This window comes from Schistocerca cancellata, chromosome 9, assembly GCF_023864275.1.
Source record: "Schistocerca cancellata isolate TAMUIC-IGC-003103 chromosome 9, iqSchCanc2.1, whole genome shotgun sequence".
NCBI lineage: Eukaryota > Metazoa > Arthropoda > Insecta > Orthoptera > Acrididae > Schistocerca > Schistocerca cancellata.
In genome coordinates this window covers 348,739,783-348,761,560 of record NC_064634.1, presented here as the reverse complement: position 1 = coordinate 348,761,560, position 21,778 = coordinate 348,739,783, and positions in this window count along the sequence as shown.

Here is a 21,778-nt window from a genome sequence, read left to right as displayed (position 1 = left end):
AAAGTTTCAGCTCGCTAGAATGAAAACTTTGTTTAATAGAATTTATTCAGTGGAACTAACGGTAGATTGTTAGCTCTGAACCATACCTTTGCTAAGACTTATATCAGTTGCTATTTATGTTACAAGCCTTAAACTTGGTGTAGCTCTGTTATTTGATATATTTGATGATCTGGTTTAACCAAAATCCTCTATCATTAAAATTTCAAGTACTTAATCTACGGACTCTCTGTTATTATTTTTGTGGTGTAATGAAGCATAAAACAAATTTTCAAGTTTCTAAGTCCATTATTTAGCGCCTTTGATTTTTCAGAATTACGTGGATTCTGGCGTTAATTTTTGTTTTATGGTTTTGGAAACCAGCATCACTTATATATAACTTCTAACTGCGCCTTTTGACCGAATTATGGCTTCCTAGCGTCATTATTTAGCGCCTCTGATTTTTCTCTTAAAACGGCATTTTTCCGTAAACTAATAAGTTTAGAACATCAAGACTTGGTATTTGGAACATTATTACACTAAACTATAATTTAACAAAGTTTTAAACATAAATTTTCATTTTTAATTTCATACTAAATTATCGTGCAATACTTGTGCGCTACATGCAGAGGCGTCAAGGTGACGTGGCGCTACTAGCAGTGAACTGGGGTAACTCCCGGCGCACTAGCTCGCCTCTATATCTCACACATGATACAGCGCTTGGTTTGCTTCAAGATGTAGAAACACGTTTACCATATTTTGTTTATGTCTCACAACTCCTCCTTGGTGTGATTTTTGTTTCCATCACTGTGTTTTTATTATCCCGATATCAAGCAAACTTGAAAAATTACTTTATACCTTTATCCCTTTCCCAGATACATAGATTCAAAGGTAACCAACTCGTAAACGTTCATTATACAAACAAAAATTAAATAGGTTGACTGATGTCGGGTACAGCCGTGATAAACCCGCGATTTAATTAAAGTGACGGGTATACCCGTGAATGAATGAATGAATGAATGAATGAATGAATTTATTAATGATTCATTTGAGTAAATTCATGGGCAGTTACTGAGAAAACCCCAGAGATAGAATTTTTCAATATTTTTTCGGCATCTGCAGTGGACAAACCTCTCCTGAGGATTTCAAGAGAGCTATGGACAGCATATGGCTGAAATTTTTACAATATATACCTAAGACCTCGATCTCAAAATTCCTTGAAAATTTTCTTGGTGTATTTGTCCGTTTCCAAGATACAGGGGCTGAAAGTTACACTACTTAGGTAAGTAAAATAAGCACGTAAAAGTTATTAAATAAGTTGACTGATGAGTAATGATGGCGGCTATATCAGTGATATCCTCTGACTTAAATTAACGGGTATAGCCGTGATGAATGAATGAACGAGGCGCTTATGTAAATCTTGCTGATACTTTTCGACAAAATTGTATTACCTGTAGGATTAAATATTGTTGAAAACATGATTTTTTGGTATCAAACCAGAGTGGCGAATTTCGATACGTCTATGGACAGAAAGTGGCTTCAATTTTTAGATTACAGTATGGAACAGCCTTGAAAAACTGATAGATGTCTTTCTGTTTCCGAGATACAGAAATTCAAAGTCAGCCTAGTTGAGCACTTAAATCGGCACGTAAAATGCGGTGTGAGAAGAAAACGTAGATTACAAAGTGACGTAACATGAAAAATATGATGTAAACTCTCTTCTTTACTATCAGAAGGGTTTTGGAAATTCCACGTTGTAGTACTGAAGCACATACAACATAAAATTCGATCTGAGTTGTAAAATTAGTTTTGCGTTATTTTAGTTTCACATAAGTAAACTAGCAAAATTTTACTGACTCATGAAATTCTTTTTGTTCGAGTGACGTGCCCTGCTGTGGCAGGAAAAAGAAAGGAACCAGCGAAAAAATCCTCCTATCGGAGCACAAAACAGGTGAATATACTCTGAGTCAAAAAGGAGTGCTAGCTGCTTCATTCTACCTTACGCAGCACCTAAAAAATTTTCAGAAAAATGTTGGCATGAGAACATATCCACGTTTTTTTATGGTGAGCGAGAAGGGGGCAATGGTAGTGGGAAAGAGATGGAGAAGTAGTAAATACTGTAAGATAGTAGACAGTGGTTGTGGTATAGAAGGCGAAGGAGGCAATGGGAGCGTGAGAGAAAGGGACAAAGTAGTAGTGGAACATAGTAGACAGTGAGAGAACAGCGTTAGGGAAAGAGTCAAGGAGGTAGCGTCAATGGAAGACGAATAAAGAAAAGGAGAAAATGAACGTTGGTGGGAGCCAGTGATTTTAGGCCAGTTGGTGATTCTTCTACTCTGGTGGTAGTGATTTATTTCTCGTTCCGAGCGCTTTAAACACAGTATTCTGGGGACGTAGTACAGACCGCCGGTTCCGGCTTTGGCGTATTGTTCCATCGTTGCATCTGGTTTATCGGACGTCAGGTAACTTCAGCAAGACTATCATTAGTTATTCGTTAGACTGCCACTGAGTTACCATCTTGTGAAGTGAATGCAACTCTTGGCTCCCTATCTCATCGCTCGCGAAAGTATTTGTTGCAGGACCTTCTCAGAGGTTGATTCCTGGAGCACCGTCTGTGACCCCTTGGTTCTTGTAAGACATGTGTGTTCTAAAAGGAGGTCTGATGGCCAGTAGTTCAGTGTAACGCTCCTTCATACCACGCCTTCTGCAGTTATAATCTGCCTCAGTACCCTTTAAGGAACTTATGTACTGGTCATTGTGTTTTATTATTGTATTATTTATTGCAATACCTTGTAATGCCCACATTAAAGGTTATATATGTCTAGTTAATAGTTCTGGTCGCCTTCTGGAATAAATCTAGCAATGTAGTGTTCAATGGATGTTAAGGGTTGTGTTACAAAGTTTACCATCATCTTATTTCACCCGTTTGGTGATAAGTTGCTTGTTTTTTAATTAACCTTTGCTATTGTATTTGCTGTTTTACGGCAAGTTCCTAATTTTTTATATTATTGCCGTTCCTGTGATTGTGGTCATTTGCCTTGAAATTCTAATTTAGTATTTGTATTTTAGCAGTAAGCGTTAAAACCTTATTTACTGCCATTCCTGGCTTCTGATGTCTTCTGCTATGTTTGTGGCGACTTGCCTTTAATACTTCAGTACCTGTAATTTGTAAGTTGGAGCGAGTTTTAAACAATTCTTAATTTATTGCCATTCCTGGCGTGTAAGGCCTTCTGTCCAGATCACAGTGACTTGCTTTTAGAACATTATCTGCTCTATCTATATTTAATGGTGATTTGCTAAATTGCAACTCACTGAAAACACTATCATTTACACAGTTACACATTAATGACGTGTTGAGTCTGGAATCATTGGTTTAAAATAAATTGTGTGTAACTGTAAAACCCCAGCAATAGTAACTGATTACGGCTCCGTCCACAGTCGTATTCGAATCCTGCCTTCCCTTGACTACCAGGTTTCAACTGGTAGCAGAGCGTGGTTTCGATCCACAGACCTCTGGGTCATGGGCCCAGTGAGGAAGAGAGAGATAGTGGTAGTGAGAAGAGACAGCAGCAGTGGGTAAGAATGAATAAGCAGCAGAAGAGAGAACAAGAGGGAGACATTACAGTGGGACAGTAGAAGCAGGAGAGAACGAAGGAGACTGTGGCTGTGAGAACAGGAGACAGAGACAGTTGACAGTGAGTCTAATGAATGAGTAACAGTGGACAATTGGGAGTGGATGGGAATAAGAGACTTTCAGTGATGAACCTTGGATGTGAGCGAGTTACGGTTAGGGCAACTTGTGGGGATAAGAGGCCAGTTGCACGTTAAAAAGAGCAAGAATTTTTTGCATGCCTATGTTTTTGTGAAAGCTTTTAAAGGTGCCGGAGAAAGAATGAGGGGAGAAAGAATGAGGGACCTGGTGTCCTACTTTTTAGTCAGTCTTTTGATAAAGAGGAATATATTCGCATTTTTTCTTCGCTGGTAAAGTTGACGTTCAACAGATTTCCAGGTACAGCCCAACGATATCACTTATCTAGGCAACCATTTGTCGCATTGTATCCTCGATGGAGTTGTGTTTCCAGGTGGACTTGGTTACTTTCATCATTTGTCTGTTTTCAGCGTGTCCATTGTGTACATGTACTACAAGTAGTGAGTTAACTGATACTGCTGCACTGGAATATGGCAGGATGGAGGCAGACATTTTCATGTACGACCGCAGGAATGGTTACGGAAACTGCATTACACGGCCGTATCAGACGGCGTTTCCATACTGAAGTCAGCCGTGTCATCTGACCTTTGGTACTGCGTATCATTGTGTTGCCGAGACTGGATGCGTAGCACCACAGAAATTTCACCAAGGGAGACGACGTGTTCCTCGTACGCCTGACCAGGAAGAGCACATACTACGGTCTGCCGAAGATGAGGAAGGTATCTGCGCAATTCAAGTTGGCCTGGCAAGTGTTACATCTGCTAATCCGTTGTTTGTCTCTTCAGTTTTGTTTACAGGCGAGGTAACGTTGCGAAGAGATGGAATAATTTCTAAAACCAGCACGTAGAGGCTGATCGTAGTCCTTATGTTACAGTACACACTAGACATCAGTACTACTTTAAGATAAATATGTGGGCTCTAATTGTAGGTGGCTATCAGATATACGTGCTCCCAGCATGTCTTACAGGTGCTGTGGGATTTTATCCAGAACTCCCTCCAAGACCTACTAGAAAATGTGTCCCTACAAATAAGAAGAAATATATTTTTTGTGCATGATGGAGCTCTAGCACATTTTCACACCACAGTAACCATTAAGCCTTAGTCCGTAATGAGAAGCTATCTATGTAAAACAGTGTCCAGAACATCACGACGGATATTACCGATTACTTTCCGTGATGAGTAAATACTTGTTAGAGTTACAATGATTTGGTTACTCAACACTTAAGAGATTTCTCTTGTAAGGTAATAGTAGTAAATAGTTTTATGCTAGGTATTGAGCTGAATTAATTACAAGTTCACAGGGTTATGATTTACAAAAAAAAATTATTGAAATTAATGCTTTCTGTGCATGTCAAGTGAAACTTCTACATTACTCTCTCTTAGTCTCATTTAGTGAAGACGTTTGAAAATATTGTTCCTGTGAACTTCGGCAGCTGTTGTTGTGTCTTTAAATCACATTCGTATCTACAAAGACAGGTGGATTGGTGGAGACGGCCAGCAACATGGCGTGCACGTGGTCCGACCTCAGTCCTTTGGATTACTATCCAGGGGAGCACCTTAAACAATTGGTCTGTGCAGCAAACCAACCGGATACAGAAACTCGTCAACGCCCTGTCACGGAATCCTGTGACGCCGTTAGAAACCGTCAGGAAGTATTTTAAAGGATGCGACAGCCCATGATTCGACAACTGCATGGGTGTTTAGAAGCAATAGGACATTTAGAGCATTTACGATGGACATTTCATAAATAATGCACAGGTTGGTGTGGTGTCACCGCCAGACACCACACTTGCTAGGTGGTAGCCTTTAAATCAGCCGCGGTCCGTTAGTATACGTCGGACCCGCGTGTCGCCACTATCAGTGATTGCAGACCGAGCGCCGCCACACGGCAGGTCTAGAGAGACTTCCTAGCACTCGCCCCAGTTGTACAACCAACTTTGCTAGCGATGGTTCACTGACAAAATACGCTCTCATTTGCCGAGACGATAGTTAGCATAGCCTTCAGCTACGTTATTTGCTACGACCTAGCAAGGCGCCAGTACCAGTTACTATTGATACTGTAAAACACGTACCGTCAAGAGCGACGCTCATCATTAATGGATTAAAGTTAAGTATTCCACCAGCTACGTCCGGTTTTCTGAAGTCTAATTTCCTTGTCCTGTTCCAGACCTCACGCCAGCCTGCGTGAGCTAAAACGCGTGCCTTTTCGGCTTCCTCTAGTACCCGGTGTTGGCTCTCCTGCCAACCCACAACAGTTGGTATTTTGGTATTACTGTGGATTTTTGATGCAAAAAAATAAAAATTGCGTAAGATGTAGTTTGGAACTTCAGGAAGAAGCGCGTGTTTTTGTTTTTTCGCTGTGAACTTTGTTCAAATGGCCCTGAGCACTATGGGACTTAACATCTGAGGTCATCAGTCCCCTACAACTTAGAACTACTTAAAGCTAACTAACCTAAGGACATCACACACATCCATGTGCGAGGCAGGATTCGAACCTGCAACCGTAGCGATCTCGAGGTTCCAGACTGAAACAGCAAGAACCGCTCGGCCCCCTGTGTAACATAAAATTGGCGAGGGATAGAAGTGCACCCTGCGTGGGTCACGGGTACTGTGACCAGAGGTCACGCATTAGGATCGAAATTTTACGCGGCAAATACCCGTCAGAAATCCACATTGCGTTAGGTGAAATTTGCGATGAATTTACAGTGGACCTTAGTAGAGTTTCATATTGGGTTAATCGTTTTTGTGTTGGTTTCATAAGCATTGATGATAATCTAAGACCCGCAAGCCCAAAAACGTCAACAGATGAACCAAGTGTGAGACTTGTGGCAGATGCTTTTGAAGAAGATCGCAATGAGACTTGTGACGAAGTCTCTGAAGCCACGAGTATTTCAACAATAGTATTCCTTATTCTGACAAGTCATTTGCTGAAGAGAAAAATATCTGTGAGACTGCTGAAGAGAAGCAGAAACGACTGGACATTTGCAGCCTTGCTTAACCAACGATTCGACTGGATTCTTGTGTTGAATTGTCACTACAGATCAAACGAGGATTAGAGGCTTTAAACAGGAGCTGAAATCACAGTTCAGTGGGTGGAGAGCTTCAAATTCAACATGCTCCATGTAAAAATAAAAATAAAATTATCAACGTACTCAGTCAAAGCTCAAGCAAATGAAAGCTATTGCTGATGATCACCAAGGAATCATCATGGCAGATAGATTCCATGTGGAATACGCGTCACAGCAGTGTGTGAATGTAACTTCATGAAAAACGTGCGCAGAAAAAATTCACAAAACCCGACCCCAGTTACTCGAGGCCGGGGCACTCATTTTCCACGACAGTGCTCGCCCGCACGCATATCGGCAGTTTTGTAGCCCAAAATCTGCGTAAATACCTACTTCAGAAAATGTGTAATATACAAAATTGTTTTGCTCACGTTATTAGTGGCCCGCTTGTGGCGCGCCCTACATTACGTTACTTGGTAGCGTGACTAGTTGCCACACAGTCAGTTTCCTCACACCACACCGATGTTACTTATGTTTTAATGTTTGACTTTTTGAAGAACATCATGTCTTATATTTTAAAGTATGACTTGAGGAACTCAGCTCTTAAATCACTGTACATCTTTGACGATATGTTCTTCATGTAAGTACTATTTGTTTTACACTCAGCCGGTCGGAGTGGCCGAGCGGTTCTAGGTGCTACAGTCTGGAACCGCGCGACAGCTACGGTCGCAGATTCGAATCCTGCCTCGGGCATGTATGTCTGTGATTTCCTTAGGTTCGTTAGGTTTACGAGTTCTAAGTTCAAGGGTACTGATGACCTCAGATGTCCCATAGTGCTCAGAACCATTTGAACCATTTTTTTACACTCGTTTACATTAATGTAAACTGTCATTAGATAAGATATTTAATCTGACATATTCATTTTAAGCAATTACCTTACCTTCTGATGATGAAGTTACCCTTAGAGGTGACGAAACCTGGTCAAGGTATATAGGAAACCTATGCAACCGGTTGGCAGATTTTTAAATATTTTTCAAAAACCTATAGGAGGAGTCGCCACATCCTCCGTAGAGCCCGGAAATGGGTTCACCAAACTTTGGCTTGTTTCCGAAGTTGATAAAACCTATTCATGAACGTCGTTATCTTTCTCTGGATGAGCTTTCTACTACCGTAGCCGCAGGCATTCGATAGATGAATAGAAGTGGTGTCCTTGATGGATTAATAGAGCTTCCGAGACGTTGTATTAGAGACATAGAGACCCAATGAGACTATACTGAAGGACTGTAAGGAGATATTGAAAAAAAAAGTGTAAGTAAGTAAAATTAACGCGCATTATTTACGAAGCGTCCCTCATATTGTGAGTTTGTGTTGACGAGCTGTAGTCACGTAAGACGACCTCGTTATTGTTGTTGTTGTTGTTGTTGTTGTGGTCTTCAGTCCTGAGATTGGTTTGATGCAGCTCTCCATGCTACTCTATCCTGTGCAAGCTGCTTCATCTCACAGTACCTACTGCAGCCTACATCCTTCTGAATCTGCTTAGTGTATTCATCTCTTGGTCTCCCTCTACGATTTTTACCCTCCACGCTGCCCTCAAGTACTAAATTGTTGATACCTTGATGCCTCACAACATGTCCTACCAACCGATCCCTTCTTCTGGTTAAGTTGTGCCGCAAACTCCTCCCCAATTCTATTCAATACCTCGTCATTAGTTATGTGATCTACCCATCTAATCTTCAGCATTCTTCTGTGGCACCACATTTCGAATACTTCTATTCTCTTCTTGTCCAAACTATTTATCGTCCATGTTTCACTTCCATACATGGCTACACTCCATACAAATACTTTCTGAAACGACTTCCTGACACTCATTAGTAAATCGAAAACCAAGGATTTTTAGAAACGTTTACTGGAATTATTTTTCTTGTTTTGGTCTAAGGAACCTGCCCCCAAAGTTTTTAGACATATTTTTGAAACACCCTGCGTACAGCGAGAAAAACAATTGGCCAAGAACTGAACCCTAGGGGATTTCGGAGAGCACAAGTTTGGATGATGACTTGTGTGACCCATAGACAACTCTCTGGCATCTGTCTTTAGGGGGAGCCCAGGAGGGGAACAATTGCAGGGAGCACTTTCCGCGGAGGCGGTAGGAGTAGCAAATGGAGCGCGACCGCAGACACGAGCGCGAATATTCTTCGGCAGCCCGCTCCCCCGCAGGCGCAGGGAGGGACTGTTTGCGGCAATCGGCGCGATCTTTTGTGCGCCCCCCGGCTGCTCTCGCCGCCGCCGCCGCCGTCGTCGCGATGCCGCCGCCCAGCCGCGCCGTACTAGTTACGATCAATGCGCGGCGGTGCCCGGACGGGGACAGGGGCGTAGTTGCCGAGCTGCGGAGCCCGGCCCGCCGGCGCGAGCGCGTTGCCATGGCGACGCCATTCACGGCCCGGCTACGCCCGCGCCTGCGTCGGCGTCTGCACGGGCGGCGCGGCCAGCAGCCTCCAGTAGCCGGCGGCCGCTCCGCTCTTCCTGGGCCCTCCGCGCGCGCCGCCTCTTCCTCCCACGCCGCCCGCCCTCCGACTGCGTGCGATCACCGCTTCGCTGCCACTGCGACTGCGACTGCGACTCTCTCGCCGTGTCTCTGCTCTCCTCGCGCGGAACCTCACTCGTACGGCGAGACCGGACTGTGTGCGCGCAGCCAGCGGAGACACTACCGCGACTCTCCGACCGGACACTCGCCACACCGACGTGGACGACGCACACGTGCCTGAGCTCCCGCTTTCGCCGCGCATTTGCTGGCGGCCGGTGCTGGAGTGTGGCTTCGCGCCGCTTCGCCGGCTACAGCTGCAGCCCGCCCGCCCCGGAGGACTACACAAAGGATCGATAAATCCTCCTGTCTTCGCCTTCTCCCGCTAAGGAATTTTTCGCTGCAGTTTGCTCCGACAAGGTGAGTTATGGGCGCCGCGTAGAGCTGTCGCTCACAGCGTGCCTACGAAAGGTAAGCCAGTGACACTTACGCGCGACGCTTGTGTACTCCTCCCCCAGCGGGGAAGACAGACAGTTATCGTCCGCTACACAAGTTATCGCGTAATTTACAATGTGTCAGTCCACTGTATTTTCCATCAGGGCTGTTCTGAGAAATTAAAAAAAAAGTTGTTGTTCACTACAGACCTGTTTCGACTGTTGCGCCATTGTCTACTTATATACGGTAAACCCCCACTAATACAGACTTCACCAATTCGTAATTCGCGATAAAATGGACAGTTTTCTCATGGCGAAGTGAAACGCCGCCTTACGGTACCGGACACAATTCACACCAAGCTTATTCACTGGAAAATGTAGAACGTATACCCTCCCTTCCGATTCGCTTTGCCGATAATGAGTAACGTACGAATCAACGTTGCTCACAAGTACACAATAATGTCAAACCCCGCTCATTTTTCTTTCTGAAACTTAGTTGACGAGGCGCGCTGAGTTCCAATTCTGTACCGCTTAAATGTCACTAAAGTGCCGTACAGTATAAGACAGCAATGAAGATGAGTTTTAGGAGTAAATATTAATCCTCCTTAAGATTAGAAGATATAATAAGAGTGCTTGATGAAATCGTAGCCTGTGCTACAGCCCTGAGTGTTATGAATGAGTTTGTTGCTGCTAAGTTCTTTACGAAATTAAGAAGTTGTTATTGAGCATTCAGCGAAAACAAGACGAATTAGCCGGGAAACAAAAACGTGGAACTAGAGCGAAACTGATCACCATTCAAGAAACTGTGTACACGTAGTATTAACAACAACGCTGTGTCGGAATTCCTATAATAGGAGTCGAACTGAGGGCCACAGTTGAAAAAATTGCAGATAAATTAGGAAAAACAGGTTTGAAGGGTAGTACTAGCAGGCTGTTCATTCCGTAATCGGTACAGAAGTGTGTGTGGGGGAAAGTTTGAGTGCAGACGTTGTAAACACTTAACTATTTCGTAAAGAATCAAAACCTGCCTTAGAATATGGAAACTTTTTTCTTTGGCACGGGTCTACACACATTTAATTAGTTTGTTTAGGAAGACCGCCCTGACAACACAGCCCAGCAGGGTAGACATTGCAGAAGAAAGTGCTACCCTACAAGCGCAAATGTTTTGTTACTGAATGTTGCTTGCTTAAATTCAAAGGCAAGAATGTATATACAAAACGAAAAGAAAGTAGAATACAGCTGTTTATAGTCGACATATAGAAATCTTTGGTACCAGCACGCCGTGCTTTCCAAAACACAATAGATAGTGTGGCCAAGTTAAATCTCACTAAACTAATGCTTAGCACTTCATTTACGCATTACATACACGGTGATTTATAGTCTTAATTGTAGCTTCACATAATTATTTTAGAAAACATTTCTGTGATGTGGACTTCGAATAATTCGGACTATGAATCGCCCAATTAGTCCGAATTAGTTAGGCTTCACTATATTTAGATGTGTATAAAAGGCATTTCCGAATACGTATCTAAATGCGTTCAAGTGTTCGATGGATGCCGAGCTAAATGGATATGTGACTGCTATTGACACATCTTTGACACCCATTTAAATATATCACTTGGCAATGGCGAAAACAGCCCAAAACACGCCTATTCGTGAAAATTAATAAAATTTTCTAATTGCTGACAACAGCTCTAGTCGAATTAGTGTTAACAAATTCTAGGCAACTGTGGAATGCAACGTAAAGACAACAGTAAAGATTCTATAAGTTATTTGCAAATAACGGTACATCTTCGGACGTCTCCCATATTTCATATGTGGATAACACCATATAAGCCCTAACATTTCTTGGCGGGTGAGTGACTTTCGAACAACACTGACGGGATGCTGCGATTTGTGTAAAGTGAAACAGTAGCCAGGAAAAGACTTTATGCTAAAGAGAGAATATTTTTCTCTCGTCATTTCATCTATTAATTCATACCTTCCAATAATAATCTATCCACGTGAATTCTGATTTTCTGCGAAAAGTGAAAGCTTTGTAATTCCGTTACGTAGCCTAGATAGCAGCAGAAGGTCAATGTGGAGACAATATCGTCAAGATAGAACGTTATTCTTGCAGCAGAGTAACCATTTAATCATAAGCTCCAATAACACTCCACATACTCGTATATGACGTGAACAGACGTATAATATCAATTACTTTCCATGAAAAGTGAAAAATGCATGGTTTTGTTACAACGTTTTGGTTACTGAATGGATAGCAGTAGCAGTTCAATTCTGAAATTATATGTGAATCAGAATATTTTTCCCATGCCGCAGTAACCATTAAACCTCACTGTCTAATGAGAATCCATGTACGTGAGATATAATCTAGACATTTCGACAGATATTACCCCTTACTTTTCTTGAAAAGTGGAAACTGTGTTAACCTTACAATGAATTAATCACTTACTAGTTGTGATGATTCTCTTGTGACGATAAAAGTTTATAGTGCCTTGGTTTGTAGTAATTTGCTTGAAACTAACGCTTTCTGAACATGACAAATGAAACTTCTACGACACTTATGAGTGGTATCGGCTAATGAAGACATTTGAAAATCTTACAAGCTCCCGCTAAGCCGTTGTGCAATGTTGACCTGCAATAAAACGTATGAGGGAGATGAAACAGGACCATTACGTAGCTATGCAGAAGATTTTCACTAATTCTGTCTGTATACGCACATAGGTGAAAGTTCTGCAATAGGTGTAGATTCAGTGTACAGTCTGAGCACTTTATTAACAAAAAACATTACGATGTAAATCTGACAATTGGAATTCTATTTAATGGAAAGTTGAATTATGGTACATTTTGAGAACTGTGCACCTGGTTACATCGAACATGTCGCTCGAAGTTGGGCCGTTATGTGCGATAATACGACATTTGTTAATAAAACTGGAGACGTTCTTTAAGGACTCTGATGTCAGCTCCACAATGAACTCTCTTCGTTTTTATTAATGTAATCACTGAATGAACGTTAATCAGAAATTATATTTGTTATTGAATTTCGCCCGCAAGACTGTGGAATCGGAAATTAAAATTTATTCTTAAAGTATAACCATCGCCTGAATCGGTTCCAATCTGGAGTTCCTAGAAGTAAACGAATTTATTGATCGATAAATGTCATTCCATATTAACGGAAAAAATTAAAGTAGGAAAGGGAGTGAAGAGCTGTAAATTATTGAGAATTCGTGTATCTTGTTAGCTATCAGAAGTGACGATAAGCGTGATGCTGTTGCTGTACACGAAATTTGATTTTAGTCATTTTTGGCTTAATATTAAAGAAGCGTTCGTCAGCCTTAATAATAACCTAAATTCAATTGCACAGCAATTGAGAAATAACCTTCAGTTCGCAATTATAATACTTCTCGCTATTTTGTCGAAAGTCGACATGTTGAGAAACGTGGCTGTTGTACTAAGGTTTATAATTTATAAAAAACAGCTACCAGCCACATGTTTGGTTTAAAAAGGTTTATTATCTTCAGACCATGACCGGTTTCGGATTTTTCTTTACAAATCCATCTTCAGATGGCAGTTACAAGCATTCTAAGTTGGACCTAGTTTTGATTTTGTTATTCGTTTGCTGCAAGGTTATGTAGTTCTGCCTGACGAAATATTCGTGCGTATATGTTTTCGAGCGCAAGTTTAATACACTTTTCAATATGTACTATGTGAGTGCTATTCCAGTCAATGGACGAGAACAATCGTTTGTAATATGAAGCTGGGCCACGTTTTGTAAACGTTATTCGTGTGTGCTGCGTGTGTAATTAAGATGATGAGGTTGAAAGTGACGTCCATTCACTGGAATAGCACTCACATAGTGCATATTGAAAAGTGTATTAAGCTTGCGCTCGAAAACATATACGCACGAATATTTCGTCAGGCAGAACTACATAACCTTGCAGCAAACGAATAACAAAATCAAAACTAGGTCCAACTTAGAATGCTTGTAACTGCCATCTGAAGATGGATTTGTAAAGAAAAATCCGAAACCGGTCATGGTCTGAAGATAATAAACCTTTTTAACCCATACATGTGGCTGGTAGCTGTTTTTTTATAAATTATAAACCTATAATAGTTCTGTATGGCAGCTTGTAGTTTAAAAGCTTCCATAAACTATTTTTCGATAATGTATATTCTTAATAGGCTCGATTAACACCGAAATATACGAAGAGGGATTAAGTAAACATCAATAATTATTTCTTTGAAGTTTCACACACATACTTTTTGAGAACTTTTCTCGTGGAGGAAGAGCGGTTTGGTTGAAAGTACTTTAAAAATGAATTAAAAAGTCTTGACTGCAATTGAATATTTATTTGCAATGGTTGCCGGTTTGAGTCAGAACGTGACGCATCTTCAGACCGTTTATACCAAGATAGTACGCTTTGGTGGCGAACGGAGCAGGTGTTATGACCCAACGATCGTCAACTGCTCCAAACGTAGAGTTGACGTTCGTGGAGTCGTAACACCTGCTCCGTCACCGCCACTGCCTGCCGTCATGGCATAAATGATCTGAAGATGATCACAATCTGACCGAAACTCGTAACCTTTCATTGCGGTCAAGGATGTATTTAATCCGTTTTTGTTTTACACACTTACTAAATGTTCTAAATCAGTAGGAAGGAAGTTTATAGTTATTTTCAAAAATTTAGTAATGGAATTCTAGTTCGAGAAAAATAGTTGATTCGTCTATTTAGCTACGAAGCGGTGATCGTGAGGAATAGGTTGCGTTGAATATGGTTTCATAAGACAAGTGTGCAAGCAACTTCCTTAACTACGATCATGAATCACACGGGGAGAACTGTAGGTAGTTCTTGCTAACAGTGCAAACGTTGGTGTCTGATACCATTTCAACATTGCTGGAAGGATCCAGTTCTTCCTGTGTGTAAACTTGAGACAAATGTTTGGAAAATTCAGTTCGTCAAACGTGTATTTATGTGCTGTTTTAGATACTTAAATACGCATGAAAGACCATATGCAGCGGTTGTATTCATGGCTATACAACTCGAGAGAGTCGCATTTCGTAAGCGAGTAGCCAATTCGAGCCGGTTCTACATAGTGTGTGCACGCGTTTTTATTTCCTTTGAGCCAAGTGATTAAGACACTGAACGGAACGAGCAGGGTTCAATTCCGCGTCCGATCATACAGATTCATATTTTCGTGATTTCCCTCAGTCGCTTAAGGTGAACGCCAATATCATTCACCCAGCCTTACGTAATCTGTACTCCAGCTCTTTCGCCAACAATCTCATAGTCGAAGGGACACGAAGCTCTCATCTTTCTTCCTTTGTGTTTTATATTGACTACGGTAAGCCAACAATACAAATAACTGTTGACAAGCATGTTTACATTATTTCTTATTCAGGCTGTGTTTCAAGGATGTTTTGTTCACATGTGTACTCCTTTCCAAATAATATGAGACTAAGCGACAAATCGTCAATGTGGCTACAGTTACCCGAAGGAATGATAAATTAATGAAAACTAGAAAATTTCGAGTTCTTGATTGAGTAGCTTCCAATTTTCTATTCAATACAGGAAATATGCAAATAAAACAAATTTTAAAAAAATGGTCGACCAAACAGCAAAATATACAAGAGATGATATGTGACCGAAACTAGTCTGACACTCTTTCGTAATACTAACTATTACGACATTTGAAGCAGAAGGGTTTCAGAGACCAAAGATATTGATTTCGGAATTGCCCATAAGAAAACACTAGAAAACTAAACTCCTCCCGAACAGGCCATGAAGGCCCAACGGTACCGACCGGTCGCTGTGTCATCCTGCGACCATAAGCGTCACTGGATGCGGATATGGAGGCTCATGTGGTCAGCACACCGCTCTCCCCGCCTTTTTCGTGACCGATAAGAAAACACGTGTAACACAAAAAGTGACTCTTCTCCATTTGCATGCGATTTGGCCCTACGATTGTGTTTCGCAATCTATAAAACGGTGACAGGTGGAGGGTCTTACAGCTAGTTAGTTAACTGTATGTTCCACACATCATATAACCGATTTTTTTTATCGAAATGGTGTGGATTGTTTGGGGTAAGAGACCAAACAGCGAGGACATCGGTTCTGAAAATGTGTGGAACGAGTAAGTTTATAGAAACTGTACATATGATTCGTTTGCGTTGATGATTACATACGGGCTATTTTAGGTTGAATTTTAACGTGCTTTCGGACGTGTAAGACATGTTATGTTATTGGGCAAATGAGTAAAATTTTTGTTGGTGCGAATTGAACTGAGCCACTGACAACTTTAACAATGAGTAATAAAGGTAACTTTCTTCTACTGTTGTATTATTTACCACGAGTTTCGATTTCGAATGTGTATATATTTTGTGAAAGTGCAGTTGAGTTTCATAACTCATAGAAGAGTGACCAGGTGACTGCGGGTGAACACCGTATATTATTTCTTCTTCTCGCCTTTTTTGCAACCGACACTTTCTTTCCCAGAAAATTATTCCCCAAGACGTTATTGAGTAAAAGTGTGAACAATGGCGTAACTATTTGTGGTTTGGGAAACGTTTCATTGACTAGGAGGGAGATAACGACGTCTGAACGTTACTCCTAGTGAATATGACAGTCTACGATAGAAGAAGGAAGTAAGGAAGGAAAGAAGTTTAGGGTTCCATGTCCCGTGCATGTCGAAGTCTTAATCTCAAACAAGACAAGGAGGAGAAGAATTCGGCGTTGTTTCTTTCAAATGAATCTTCGCTTAATTTGCCTCAGTAGGTAAAGGGGGAAACCTGAGTGATAAGAAATGAGACGAGTTTAAGGAAAGTTTTAAATTCTGCGTGTGCGATTTAAAATTACGAGGTAGTTGCGCTAACAATTGCGTTATTGAACCCTAGAGGTCTACCATTATTCGTAAGCATCGTTAGGTCACTGTTCTCGAGCATTATGCGGCAGCATTTTGCTTCAGGATTTCGACTTTTTTCGTTTGACTCCTTCATACATTTTGACTTAGTACTCGTATCTGAAAGACTACACCATAACTCAATCTTAGACTGCACTCGTTTACAGTTTACTCTACATATCTGGCTTACATGGATTCCCTTCTTACCACTAAAGCTATTGAATTCGACGCACTTCACATTGCTTGGTTCTGGTACAGAATAATACCACATTTTATAATCATGCTTACGCTTACTAGCTTTAAGTTTGCTCTAGATTTAAGGCAGGCTATTGTAGACTACTCCAGATGAGAATTCTCTGTCTGTTTTTCGGCATTGTCTTAGAAATCCACAGCAGCGTACGTTTTATCAAAGATTCTCTCTCTTTATATACTCCGTCAGTTTAGAAAGCTTCGTGATTAGATTAATAAAATCAGGGAAAGTTAATATAGTGGTTTTAACGATTTATGTGTTCTACGTATCTCATCCGACTTAAATGCGACGCACAGAACATTCATCCGGTTATGTGAATACGTCAGAAAGTCCTTCTATGTGACGTTGTTCACTTTGTGTATCACATTCGCGCCTTCTGCAATCTTTGTTAACCATCAGAGATCCCAGTTCGCAAATTGTCGGTTTATTATACGGCTCGTTTTGATAACACCAAATCTCGTCATCTATGGTGGCTTCCTCCAGGAAACAATTTTCATCGTTTTTCATTTCAATTAAGCTGCGACAGGCATCCGTGCATCGTTTTTGCTCAAGAGCGAGGCTTGAGAGTCAAATGATGCACGCATTTTCTTTTTTACAAAACATTCTGGAGAATGTCTTGATTTAGAGATTTTTCTCCAGTGCGATTTGTGATACAAGAACGGTGCCAAACAACGGCCGCACGCCCACTATTTACATTCTCTGTTCACAACTGACTGGCTGAATGCACACATCCAGTTTTTTACCGCTGTTACTTCAAGTTGCTACCGTAGTTGTTGCAGAGACATCGCTTATACACCAGGAACAAAATCAATTTCGAAACTTTTTGGATTTATGTGGTACGTTAAAAACTTCAGAAAACTATCTGCAAAAGTTCGTACTTTTCCATTGCCGTTCCGGGAGTAACAATACCGCTACCTATCATTGACCTGCAGAATAAAAATTCATCTGGAATTTCGTCAAGATTCAGCCTGTTAGGAACTACGAGGTCATTTTGCTCTTCCTTTCGTTCTAGACAAGATTCAGATCTTCTTTTTTTACTCAGATTCTATTTTGTGTCGAAAATGTTTTTATAACTCATGTGAACTCTGCATTCCGGATGTTAATCCTTAATAACCAGTCTACAGCCCACTACAGATAGTTATTTATTGCGCCTCGCATAGTATTTGTACTTACAGTTTCCCATATGTACTTGAATCTGTTCTTTCTAGCTGTCGGAATCATGTCCAGCCCAACTTAGTATTTATTAAAGACATTTCTCTTGAGCGTATCGTAATGACCAACTTCTTTCTTACCCGATTTCACACTTCTGCTTCGTCACTATAAGCCAATTTATGAGCTATTGGATCGACTAATTAATAATAGTTACATAGAGATTCGTCGTTAATATATTTTGTAAAGTTTTTGTACTGTAGGAACTGTGTTGTTTACTACGTCGTGGCAATTGCTTGTTATATTTTGACATGGGATTAGAAATGTTTCCCACACATTAGGTCGTCCCAGACCACTCTGTTTTCGCTCTATTAGTTTCATGAACCACGGCTGTGTCAATTCGTTGGTAAAAGTCTCTCCCTTTGGCATCACGACGTAACTTAGCAGTACCGAATTTGTCCCCCATGAAAGATTATAATACGTAATGCAATGAATCGAGCCGGCCATCGTGGCCGAGCGGTTCTAGGCGCTTCAGTCTGGAACCGCGCGACCGCTTTGGTCGCAGGTTCGAATACTGCCTCGGGCATGGATGTGTGTGATGTCCTTAGGTTGGTTAAGTAGTTCTAAGTTCTAGGGAACTGATGACCTCAGATGTTAAGTGCCATAGTGCTGAGAGCCATTTTTGCAATGAATCGAGCATTTACGGAATTGGTAGCGCACGCTGGCGGCCCATGTGGGGTAGAGATTCTCGGTTCACCGCGGGCTGCAATTGGTGGCGCTGTTGTTAGCCTGCCGTTACCAGACAACCCGAGTCGCACCGTACCGCGCCACACACAACGCTTCCCGATGACACTGAGCTATACACTAATTAAAAGTACCCTGACCCTCCAATTAATGCTGAATTGGCCACTAGATGTCACTTTAAAAAGAAGCAAAGTGTTTTATTACCTTTGAATACGTTATGGGAGTGAACAGTGATCAATGTTTTACAAATATTTACTGTCATAACAGTCTTGATCACAATTTATTTATTACGGTGACCAGTTTTGACCACTACTGTGGTCATCTTCAGACCAAAGAGTAAGAACCTACTTCTGCTGGAAAATCACTACTAGTAGTGGTCGAAACCGGTCACCATAATAAATAAATTGTGATCAAGACTGCTTTGATAGTAAAAAGAAGAGTGTGTTGTGTTGTCAGTAGAGAAGCACAACTCTATGACTTCAGACGTGGACTAATCATTGGATGTAACCTGAATAACGAACCCATCAGGCCCATGTCAACCCTTCTAAACTTACACAAGTCGAATGCTGTTGGTGTGGTTGTGAAGTGCAAACGCGAAGGAACAACACAGCTAAACCAACCACCGTGGGTACATGTACTGACAGAGACCGTCGAGCGTAGCGGAAGGTGGTTGTAAAATGCCACACGACATCAGCGGAAGAAATCACTCATTGGTTTCACATTGGTTGAGGATATTATTGTTTAACGTCCCGTGAACAACGAGGTCATTAGAGACTAAGCACGCGCTTGGACTAGGAAGGGATGGGGAAGAAAATCGGCCGTGCCCTTTCAAAGGAACCATTCCGGCATTTGCCTAAAGTTATTTCTACATCTACATCCATACTCCGCAAACCACCTGACGGTGTGTGGCGGAAGGGTACCTTGAGTACCTCTATCGGTTCTCCCTTCTATTCCAGTCTCGTATTGTTCGTGGAAAGAAACATTGTCAGTATGCTTCTGTGTGGGCTCTAATCTCTCTGATTTTATCCTCAAGGTCTCTTCGCGACATATACGTAGGAGGGAGCAATATACTGCTTGACTCCTCGGTAAAGGTATGTTCTCGAAACTTCAACAAAAGCTCGTACCGAGCTACTGAGCGTCTCTCTAGCAGAGTCTTCCACTGGAGTTTATCATCTCCGTAACGCTTTCGCGACTACTAAACGACCCCGTAACGAAGCGCGCAGCTCTACGTTGGATCTTCTTCTATCAACCCTATCTGGTACGGATCCCACACTGGTCAGCAATACGCAAGCAGTGGGCGAACAAGTGTACTGTAACCTACATCCTTTGTTTTCGGATTGAATTTCCTTAGGATTCTTCCGATGAATCTCAGTCTGGCATCTGCTTTACCGACGATCAACTTTATATGATCATTCCATTTTAAATCACTCCCAATGCCTACTCCCAGATAATTTATGGAATTAACTGCTTCCAGATGCTGTCCTGCTGTATTGCAGCTAAATGATAAAGGATGTTTCTTTCTATGTATTCGCAGCACATTACACTTGTCTGCATTGAGATTCAGTTGCCATCCCTACACCAAGCGTCAATTCGTTGCAGATCCTCCTGCATTTCAGTACAATTTTCCATAGTTTCAACCTCTCGATATACTACAGTATCATCCCCAAAAAGCCTCAGTGAACTTCCGATGTTATCCACAACATCATTTATATATATTGTGAATAGCAACGGTCCTACAACACTCCCCTGCGGCACACCTGAAATCACTCTTACTTCGGAAGACATCTCTCCATTGAGAATGATATGCTGCGTTATTTTATCTAGGAAATCTTCAATCTAATCACACAATTGGCCTGATAGTCCATATGCTTTTACTTTGTTCTTACACGACTGTGGGGACTGTATCAAACGCCTTGCGGAAGAAACACTGCATCTACCTGGAACCAGGAAAAGCCGGCCGTAGTTACCGAGCGGTTCTAGGCGCTACAGCCCGGAACTGCGAGACCGCTACGGTCGCAGGTTCGAATCCTGCCTCGGGCATGGATGTGTGTGATGTCCTTAGGTTAGTTAGGTTTAAGTAGTTGTGAGTTCTAGGGGACTGATGTCCTCAGAAGTTAAGTCGCATAGTGCTCAGAGCCATGTGAACCAGCCGAAAGAAAAGGCCTTAATTTTTGTTTTAATGATTTCCAACCCAAATCCTGTATCATTTTTGTGACACTCTCTCCCATATTTCGCGCTAATACAAAACGTGCCGCTTTTCTTTGAACTTTTTCGATGTACTCCGTCAGTCCTATCTGGTAAGGATCCCAAACCGCACAGCAGTATTCTAAAAGAGGACGGACAAGCGTAGTGTAGGCAGTCTCCTTAGTAGGTCTGTTACATTTTCTAAGTGTCCTGTCAACAAAACGCAGCCTTTGGTTAGCCTTCCCCACAACATTTTCTATGTGTTCTTTCCAATTTAAGTTGTTCGTCATTGTAATACCTAGGTATTTAGTTGAATTTACGGCTTTTAATTAGATTTATTTATCGTGTAACCGAAGTTTGAGTTCCTTTTAGCACTCATGACCTCACACTTTTCGTTATTTAGGGTCAACTGTCACTTTTCGCACCATTCAAATATTTTCTCTAAATCGTTTTGTAGTTTTTTTTGATCTTATGATAACTTTAGTCGATAAACGACAGCGTCATCTGCAAACAACCGAAGACTGCTGCTCAGATTGTCTCCCAAATCGTTTATATAGATAAGGAATACCAAAGGGCCTAAAACACTGGCTTGGGGAACGCCAGAAATCGCTTCTGTTTTACTCAATGACTTTCAATCAATTACTACGAACTGTGCCCTCTCTGACAGGAAATCGCAAATTCAGTCACATAATTGAGACGACATTCGATAAGCACGCAATTTCACTACGAGCCGCTTGTGTGATACAGTGTCAGAAGTCTTTCGGAAATCCAGGAATACGGAATAGATATGAAATCCCTTGTCAATAGCACTCAGCAGTTTATGTGAATAAAGAGCTAGTTGTGTTTCACAGTGGTAAGCGATGGTTAGGGTGGTGCAGAGAGAGAGAGAGAGAGAGAGAGAGAGAGACGCCA